We start from the raw sequence: 11,142 nt of genomic DNA, 5'->3' as shown, positions 1-11,142 counted from the left end.
TTTTAGCTGGTTATGGTTACATTTAATACTTAAAACTTACTGACTTCTTACAAAGTGCTGACACTGGAGACTCCATCCACACATGCTGAATAGATATCTCCTTACTCCTTATGTGTTTTTTTCTCCTTACTCCTTAAGTTTTTTATTTTATTTGTATAGCACTATTAACAGTGGACATTGTCCCAAAGCAGCTTTACAGAAATATATCAATTCGGGATATAGATTTTAAATGTATGAATTTATCCCTAATGAGCAATCCAGAGGTGACAGTGGCAAGGAAAAACTCCCTGAGACGATATGCGGAAGAATCCTCGAGAGGAACCGGACTCAAAAGGGAACCCATCCGCATCTGGGTGACACCGGATAGTGCGATTATAAATAATTCTCTTCTATAACTGTGTACTACATGGTTAAATTGTGCAATTGTCTAACCAGGAAATTTATTACAATTTTTACATCATTCCTGTTTTGTTGAACTCATCCACTGTCCACTGATGGAGACTTGAGTGCAAAACCCTTTGTGGCATTTGTAGTCCTAAGCCAGTATAGCAAAACTGTTTATATAAATTGAGGCCCAAAGCCATTTTTATGGTTTTTAATATTGAATATTAATCAACGTCTGTTGAATATTAATCAACGCCTTCTGTATTGAGAATTCAGTGATGATGATATGGATCCAACATGACCAACATAAATAAAACCTTTGGGGGAAAAAAACCCTAAGGAACTGAAATGTCTTTTTATTGTATTGGAAAGTGGGAAAGAAATCCGTAAGAATATCTTTGGAAAGACTTGTCTGTCTGTTTCATCTTAAAACCTTTATTGTTGGAATCCAACATGTTTCTTGAATTTATTTAGGCTATATAATAATAAAGTTTTTTAATATTTATTTAACAATTCAGCAACTGCCCCTGTAGAAACTATTCCTTGTGGCATCATTCAAAGGCTACAGATGCAGTAGATTAGGATTTGGTTGAAAACCGCTGGAGTATTCCTTTAACACCAAGACAAAATGTGCTCCATTAACCATCATCCTGAGAATTTTTTTCCTTGGGACTGAAGATAGGGACGGTCAAAGCCACAAGAAGATCGGCTCATAGCTCATGGTGGTTTCCAGTCCTCCACTGGCCTACAGAATGAAAAATGAGAAATCAAGGTTGCCAAAAAATCACTGGTGCAGACGACACTTTAATTCTGAAACGAGTGAGGAGGGGATGCAGTGAACAAAAGTTGCATAAGTGAGCAGGAAATATTAAATTTTATGACTAATCTGAAAGACAATTTGTACACCCGCGAAAAGTCAAGCTCTGTTTTGAGACATGCAATCATCTATGGGAAAATGCTCAAGTGCATCATGCTTTTTTGGACACTGTATCAATAAGACAGTGTACTGTGCCTGTAAACTTAACTCTTTTTTTTTTTTTTAGGAAAATATGACTGAGTTGATTTAGCATTTCTCCTTGTATTAGAGCTGAGTGCTGTTTCCGTGCTATTCCCAATGGAATATGAGTGGGATGTAGAGTTTACGTTGGTAATAAAGCATTATTTATCCTACTCCACATCCGCCATATCAGAGAATATTCCAGAAACTTTGTTCATTTCCACCTATTTCTTCCTTTTTGTCTTTCTCCCCTGAGTCACACATGTACACTTCCTTTGTGTGCATACACAGCTGCCAACATTCATGCACACACATTCCCATATGGATTGTACAAAGCTTTCCATCATACACACACACCTAGTCAACCATACTCACGAGACCCAGAGCCATGAGGTGAGTCTCAGCATCATGTGTATTTATAAAAGTCCTGCACATGGGTATGTATGTACTGTGCAGGATAACTGTCAAGTGAGCCACCAGTTAAGGAAACTTAATTAAGGCTCAAGGTCTGCCCAGGAGGTAAGGGCCTAAAAGATTGTTTGGAGGTGTCACTGAAGGCTAATTACCCCCTGGGGTATGGAGGCCTGGATTTACCCCCCGCAGATCCCCTCCAGGAGGTCCTGACAAAGATGCATTAAGCAGCACTCTGCATTAACAAACCCCCCTCACAGAACCTGAAGTGGAGCTGAACAGAGGTGTTGCCTGTTGGGTAATGTGACACATCGCAGAGGAGCCGTGGTAGAGATGGACTTCTGGATAAAGGGTTTGGACGGCACTGGACATTGCTTTCTTGGACATCGCAAGGGTTCACACAAAAGTGCAGAAGCAATGAGCTGTAAATCTAAAATAAAAAAGACACGTGTTAGCTCCACTGTTAGCTCCGAAAACCAAAGAACAAGAGCTTCTCTTGTCAATCACCATTTTTCAGCACCGTTCAGAGATATCATGGTAATGAGAACGTAGAAGTAATGGAGCTGTTGGAGCAAATGCTGGACTCAAAGCTCCAGAATGCAATGTATCTGTACAACACAGCTGCTCTGAGTTAGGGCAGAGGATCGGCCCGGCTAGTTAGCGATCTACAGATGACAAGGTGTCATCTCTTTAGGTACGGATGAATTCCCACTGTTGAGTTTGCACAATCAGTGAGACGTTGAACAGCATTATGGGTAATGTAGGAAACTGTTAGCCAAAGTGAAAAAAGATCAACATGTTGATGAAACAACAACAACATTTTTTTTAATAGCATTCCAGCATTGTACAACATGATCTCTATCCACCGCATCTGTCACATTTCAGCAATTACCCCGGACAAGAAGTTCAACATGTTTGTAATGAGAAAAAACCCCCAGAAAACTCGTTTTCTTGAAATTAGAATAAGGGTCATTTAAATACATGACCGTATAACTCATATCCTGAACTAAAACAATTTCAGTCTAACAATAAAGGACATGAGAGATGAAACACATGAGAAAGTCTTACCAAAACTGTTCTTGTTGAGTTTTATCCAGATTTTCAATACTGAAGCTAGACTAGTATTCCGGGTTGATTACTGTTTGGTGAAGTTTACAAATTTACAAATACCTTTCATGAAAGCTTCCATTATAAGTGCCTTTCAAATGAACACAATTTCCCATTCATTTTTCTATAAATGATGGATCATATCTTTAACTAAAGCATATAGTTATATATGTAATTGAAATAACAATATAAAGAATAAAATTTGTATCATTTATTAGATACTAAACACACTATATGAACTAAAGTATGTGGACACCTGACCATCACACCCATGTGAGTCTTCGCCAAACTGCTGGCACAAAGTTGGAAGCACAGAATTGTCTAGAATGTCTTTGTATGCTTTAACATTAAGATTTCTCCTTTACTTGAACTAACAGACCCAAAACTGTTCCAGCATGACAATGCCCCTGTGCACAAAACAAGCTCCATGAAGACATGGCTTGCCAAGTTTGGAGTAGAAGAACTCAAGGGTCCTGCACAGAGCCCTGACCTCATCCCCACTAAACACCTTTGGGATGAACTGGAACACCGACTGAACCCCAGACCTCCTCATCCGACATCTGTGCCTGATCTCACTAATGCTCTTGTGGCTGAATGAGCACAAATCCCCACAGCCACGCTCCAAAATATAGTGGAAAGTCTTCCCAGAAGAGTGGAGGTTATTATACCAGCAAACCGGGATAAAATCTGGAATGGGATTTTCCAAAAGCACATACAGGTATGATGGTCAGATGTTGACAAACTTTTGGCCAGAAGAAGTTTCTATTCTAAAGGTCAGAGAAGAGCTTTGTGACAGTGATGCACGTATGTTGTAGATCATGGACCATCTTCATGCTCAGAGGTTAAAAGTGTGAAAAATGTAGCTTGTGTTGTCTGTTTAAAAGATACAACTGTATGCATTTTACAACACTGGAAATGGTGTGTTTTTGTCAAGTAATGCAACATAAGCGACCTTGAGATCCCGCACATATAACTGCCGAATAATTTAAAGGCCATCGCTGATTAAATTATTACATTTCTCCAACTTTCCGAAGGTTATTCCTGACCTCCGCCGCATTCCAGTCACAGAGAAATGAATTAGGGGCACAGAGACAACTCACTGCTCCATCCTGCACTCACATCCAAGAGATGCAGAGACAGGAAACACAATCATACATCTTACTGTGGCAACTCCCTGTCTAACAGCTGTTAGACAAAAAACCATCTCTCTCTCTCTCTCTCCCTTTTCTTTTAGTCTCTTATTCTTTCTCATTCTCTTGTCCTCTCCTATTCTCTTTCTCTTTCTCTTTGATTCACTCTCTTGTTTGTTCTCTAATTCTCTTTAATTCTCTCTCTCTCTCATCAGCTCTTCCTTTCTTTCTTTCTTTTCTTTCTTTCCTTCTCTCTCCCCTCTCTTTCTCTGTTTCCCTTTTCCAGCATCCTCTCATTCACATGATGTCTGTCACACTTTCTCTTTCATTCTCTCCCACTCTCTCTCATCCTCTCTCTCAGTCTCTCTCTTTTTCTCATTCTCTCTCTGTGCCTCTGTGTCTGTTTCCCTCTCTCACATGCATTCTTTCACTCTTTCATTCTTGAATTCTCTCTCTCTCTCTCTCTCTCTCTCTCTCTCTCTCTCTCCCTTTTCTTTTAGTCTCTTATTCTCTCTCATTCTCTTGTCCTCTCATACTCTCTTTCTCATTCTCTCTGATTCACTCTCTTTATTGTTCCCTAATTCTCTTTAATTTTCTCTTTCTCATCAGCTTTCTTTCTTTCTTTCTTTCTTTCTTTCTTTCTTTCTCCCCTCTCTCTCTCTGTCCTCCTTTTCCCACATCCTCTCATTCACATTATGTCTCTGTCACACTTTCTCTCTCATTCTCTCTCACTCTCTCTCATCCTCTCTCTCAGTCTCTTTCTTTTTCTCATTCTCTCTCTGTGCCTCGGTGTCTGTTTCCCTCTCTCACACACATTCTTTCACTCTTTCATTCTTGCTCTCTCTCTCTCTCTCTCTCTCTCTCTCTCTCAATAGTGAGTTAACTACACCGCCACACAGACGTGCTTTTGCATGGCTGGCTGGAGTTTGTACTCCTGGCTCAGACAACTTTTCCACTTGACTTTCTGTTTATGCCTCCAGGGATCCAGTCGTTATTTAGAGGAGAACCGGCGAATGCAAATAAACACAGCACAGAAATGAACAAAAAGGAACACAATTCGTGCCTTTGATCACGCACAAATGCGTGCAATGCCATTGTGTACACTAAGCACAGCATTATGATTGCCTGTTTATTTTCAAGAAAGCTGCGATCCAGCCAATCATACAGCCGGGGCTTCGGGGGACTGCCTGGTGCACTTTTTTCCTGCTGGTGAAATCATTTGTGTACGGCAATCTGACTGGGTGGACAAGTGTGCCAGGAAGGACAGAGATATTTTGACCAACCATGATAAACACACATGTTGGAAGAAGCGTCACTTGCATTCTCTGTTCCTGATTGGCCAATGGAAATGCAATCATGATAATGTTTATTATAAAACTACAATAAGGCTGACAAAATTTTGGACAAAAATGTCTTAAAAAAAAGACTTGTATGAGGCAAGTGCATAGTAACTGTTGTGACATATGGAAACAATTCATTTGATACAGATGTTGAAGATGTGGTTGATAGTTCGTTATTTCTTTCTGCATAAAAAGAATGACTATTCCTTTGACTACAGCATACTCTTTTATAGTTGGAAATAGCAAAAGGAAGTTAGTTATTAGCTACTGGAGTTTATTTAGAACCTATTCCTTCATTCATTCATCTTCATATTGTTTTTTTTCCAGGTCAGGGTCTCTGTGGATATCAGGAACACTGTGCATGAGGCAGAATAAATGTAGGATGGGATGCCAGTAAATCACAGGGCATCATGCATGCTCACATTCACACCTGTGGGAAATTTAGAGTAGATAATCCACCTACTTGATGGTTTCTGGACAGTAGGGGGAAACTGGAGAACCTGGAGGAAACCCACATGAACATAGTAAGAATATGTGACATTCGATGCAGGCACACAGAGACCTTCTACAGCAACACTACCTGCTAGACAATTTAGAGTGCATATGAAATACACCTTTAGCAACATACACCATTACACCTTGCACCCAGAGGAGGATGGGTTCCTTTTTGAGTCTGGTTGTACTCAAAGTTTCTTCAGGGATTGCTTATTTGGGATATAAATCTACATTTAAAAAATGGTAATGGCTCTCCTGTATTTCTGGTCAGTTGGTGCTCATTGGGGTGGCAGTATTAAAGGCTGACTGTAATCTGGACTTAAATGTTACCTTGCCATTTTATTATCTTGTGGTATATGTATGGCATGTGTTTAATCCAATCTCAACCCCGCATGGGTGGTTTGATGAATGAAGGATGACCCAAGCCAAAATAAAATTGGTCATTATATCCAGCATCGCTCACATTTTCAACATGGAATAGGATTGTATAAATCTGGCATGGTCCAGGCATTAGTTTCTCAGGCTTTCTTTGATAAAGTCAAACTCCAGTGTTTCACAAACAACTCAGACGCACCAATTAAAACACACTTTATTCAAATAAAAAGACAGTAGAACAACTAATGGCATTAAAACACAGGTTAACTAGTGTGAAATTAACAGCTGCTTCTTTTTGAGTGAGGATTACCTCTTCATGGTTTTCATGTCAGCGTTTAATACTATTTACAACATAACTATCAATCAGACTGTCTTTTTGGTTCATCCAATCCACAAACAGACTCTGTTCAGTGAATATTATTGTGCACTGTAAAGACCCATACGTCATGAAGCCGAAAACACACACACACACACACACACACACACACACACACACTGAGATTAAAACAGTGAAGACTGATCTAGACTCTTGGCTATCCAGATAGTTTAGACACGAGTGGAATCCATTTCATAAGAACAAAACCATTTTTCCGCTTTTTTCCAAGCAGAAAGTCATGGCTGATGTGAAGGACCCATGTGGTTCCATTTACGGCCCAAAGGACGGAACCCAGTAAATCAGAGATGAAAAGGCCTCCGCTCAAATGAAATCACACATGAATCCAGGTTTCCGTACTGTTTCAGGCACAAACGCCCGATGCATCACACCATCTCAGTGCTACATGTTTTTCCTAACAGAAACACTTCAAAGGACCCGAATCCTGATAGCCTAACACGTTGCAGACCACCTCACTATAGCAACCAAGCCAGCCAAATATTTTAGTATATTGAAAAGTTGGAGAAAAAACAGAAAGGTAATAATCCCATAGGAGCAAAATATAAGATGTGTCTCATATCACAATACAGTGACCTAATACTTGAAAGCATTCATGATGTATTAGTGTATGAGATCAGTAAATAGATCATGCTTTTAATTCGAATTTTGTATTAATGTGAAATGGCATTAAAAATGCATGTGGGGTAAAGATTAATGTCAGACTGTGATTAGTCCTTAACTATGTTACATTCGGAAGCATCAGGAAGCATCAAGAATGGCATATTCAATAAGTAGACGCTGTTGAGACACAGCTGTGTTTAGCCTCTACAGCTAAATATTACATAATTTATCTTTATGCACTAAAAGCTCTTTGATCATAAGACAGTGATCCTTAATTGGCACGATTGCAAAGTAGAACATTCATCTCATGGCTAGGCATGATATAACACAGATTAGCCAACCACAGACTAGCCACCAGACACCACCTAGTTGAACTTTCTAACTCTTTCTCTTTTCTAATTTTTCATTAAGGATGCAATTTGTATTGTACAGGATCTAAGTTCATTTTGAAAACAAAATATGGGTTAATGATGGCTTGCTGTACAAAATTTATAGACGTCATTAACTCAATGTTCCTGGACAAAAGCTAACATCCTAAAAAATGTTGGTGTTAATCTTCTTATGGCAAAAATAATGGCAATATGATGATGATGATACTTTAGGATATTCTTTAGGATATTCTTTAGGATAAACCCCTTGAAACGAACCATCTTGATTTCAAGGGGGTCCTAAAATATGGCATTTCTAATGGAAATAACATTTATAAATATGACATAAAACATTATATACAGTCCTAAAGCCATAATGTGTAGAAAACATTTAAAATTGTTAATTGTTGTTGGTATATTCTAAACTATAGACCGTTCACTACGTTTGAAACACACACACACACACACACACACACACACACACACACACACACACAATATAAGACCTAGATTTAATGAGTACTAGAAGGAGATATATCCTGTGGTTAGTTAGTTAGTGATAAGATATAGTGTTGTGATATTTTACTTAACTCGTTCAGTCACTGGTTCTCTCTGTACCCCTCTCTCTCTGTATGTATAGCACCAGGTGTAAAACATATCCTCCAATAACGAACAAGACAGAAATCATGTGATTAGACATTACGTTAGAGGACCATGTTGAAAAAAATAACCCCATAATGATACTTCTGTTTTTGAAGTAAGTATCAGTAAGTATAAGTATGAATGAATGGTTTTTTGTTTTTTTTTACATAGCACAATCATTCTTACTGTCTATATTATATATATATTGTCTATATTATTCATTTTGAATAATCAAAATTCAAAATGAACCATTGTGAAGGTTAAATATATGTTTAGTTAACACCATCTTTTCTAACAATAAACCCTGGTGGTACACTGGCTAAAAGTTGAAAGTTGCTCATGGGACAAGAATGTCCACACACACATGAACACTCTCTCTCTCTCTCTCTCTCTCTCTCTCTCTCTCTCTCTCTAGCATCAGTTCATAGCTAACGTAAAACTATAACGAATAAATCAGTGTGGTTGAAACGAAACAGTTTGGATTCAACTGATTTCATGAGCATTTATTTCCCTTACAGGTCACAGTTTACCCTAAGTGTTGTTACGGCTCACCCAGGGTTTGGGGTACAACGGCACATGTTTCTCAGTGTCTTTGAAGCAGTAAAACTTTCTCTTATAAAAGTGCAGAAATCACTGAGATTCATAATAGACACATGTATAAAATGGACTCTTGAATAATTTACCTGGAGGGAAATGTTCAGAAAGGTGAACTGGGTTACAGCCTCTTCTATAGCAGCAGATACACATAACTTATTAGGTCCATGGATAACAAATCAGTTATTTTCCCATTATTATTTTTTTTAGAGTGAGAAAATGTCCTTAGTGTGTGCTTAGTTGGTTTAGTTCGGGTTTGTCATCTAATAATCTGTCGCTATGAGGATTAGCAGAAAGCAATAATGACTGGATACAGGAGTTTCCTGAACACCTGTTAACTGGACATGGAGAGATATAAAAGCAGAAATAATAAAATATTACTCTGATAAAACTCTGAAAACTCCAGACTCTCAGAATTGACTTTATTCAAAACAATGCAGACTACTTCTGCAAAAAATTAAGTATCAATTTAAACCTATTACTGTGATTTCTTTTTTTTTCTTTTTTCTTTTTTCTTTTTTGGCCAAAAACACCCTACACATCAGTTGTATGATGTTTTTGTTTCTGTCCATAAATACTCAGCCAAACGCAAATTTATGAATCAAATGTATGAAAGGAATGTAAATTCTAATTATTCATTTATCTGAAGGATCTCACATACAGATCACTAAGAAAGAAAACCTTTAAATATGGTTTATTAAATATCATAGTGCGCATGTGCAAAGTATCAAACAACCGATGTTATCTGAAGGTCTGATTATAACGAGGAACAAGTTTTGTTATAAATTGATTAGACTGATCACATTTCTCAGGGAAAGCTCGCAGCATGTCAATGTCAGGTGCGATTTATTTTTTGTAAAAATACCAAATCAATTCTGTTGAACGGAGCAGCAACAGTCAGTGATTAATATTAAATTATCGAAAAATGACAAAAGCCTTAAATAAAGTCAAATAAAACAGTGATTTTATAATTTAAAAATAGTTGAACAAAGCCTATTTAATTCACGAAGAAATTTTGTATTAAGATACTAAACATTTTTTAAAAATCACATACTATTGCTAATCCGTTCAACAGAATAAATTTGGCTTATTTATTTATTTATTTATTTATTTATACAAAAAAAATTACACATAAATTGCAACTGACATTGACATGCTACGAGCTCCCTGAGAAATGTGATCAGTCTAATCAATTTATAACAAAACTTATTTTACTCGTTTGTTATTTCACAGCAGCAGTTGATTTGAAAGCATGAAATAATGAACTGTCACCTTCCGATGAACTTCAGGTCACGTGGTAGATCAGTGTCACGGAAAAATGACGTGCAAGGTTAAACTTTCCATATGAAATGCATCATATTATGAAAATGTATGAATGTAGCTAATATGTAGCCGTAAGTTAGATTGAATGAGAATATGATGTCAGAGTGACTCAGTGTGTAGGGTAGGAGCAGGCTGGTAGGGCAGACACCTGTCTGTCAGCGTCATCTTGCATCACTCACTCACTCTCTCTCTCTCTCTCTCTTTCTCTCTGCATCACAGACAGCACACAGATGAAAGAAATATAAAAAAAAAGTTAAGGACAAATCGTCATTGTTTTGTGCATAGTGATGCATGATGACAGACTCAGTGTTTACTGTGAGTTTATATTGTTTTATTTTATTTAATAGACTTTTAAATGACCTCAGTCCAGCACTGAACAAAACATGCTTTTAAATACGATAAATAGGCTAAATAAATTGGACTTAATGACAGACTCGAAGTGTATTTATTTCTTTATGTTTATCTATTAATTTATTAATGCATTCATATAGTTATCAGTTCCTTCCTTCCGTCCTTCCTTTATTTAATATTTATTCATTTAGCCTAGTCGTTTATTGATTGGTTTCTTCCTTCCTTCATTTATTCATTTATCTACTGATTGATTAAGTTAATTAGTTTTTTTTCCATTTATTCGTTTATTTATCAATTCATTTCTTCCGTGCTTCATTTATTTATTATTTATTCGTTTATTCATGTATTTATCAAGTCATTAATTTCGTCCCTCCTGCCTTTTTTCATTTATTTATTATTTATTAATTTAGTCCTTTAGGGTATGTATCAGTTCCTTCCTTCATTCCTTCCTCCCCACTTTCTATCATTTATTTATTTATTAGATAAATGCAGAGCATCTCTTGTAGCCCAGGCAACCTGATCCAGCAAGTCATCGCCGTTAACTTCAAAAGTGTTGACCTCTGTGTGTGTGTGTGTGTGTGTGTGTGTGTGTGTGTGTGCGCGCGCGCGTGTTTTATCTCCTTCTTCTGCA

The sequence above is a fragment of the Ictalurus furcatus genome, chromosome 24, assembly GCF_023375685.1.
Source record: "Ictalurus furcatus strain D&B chromosome 24, Billie_1.0, whole genome shotgun sequence".
NCBI classification, from domain to species: Eukaryota; Metazoa; Chordata; class Actinopteri; order Siluriformes; family Ictaluridae; genus Ictalurus; species Ictalurus furcatus.
This window is presented reverse-complemented; position numbering follows the sequence as displayed.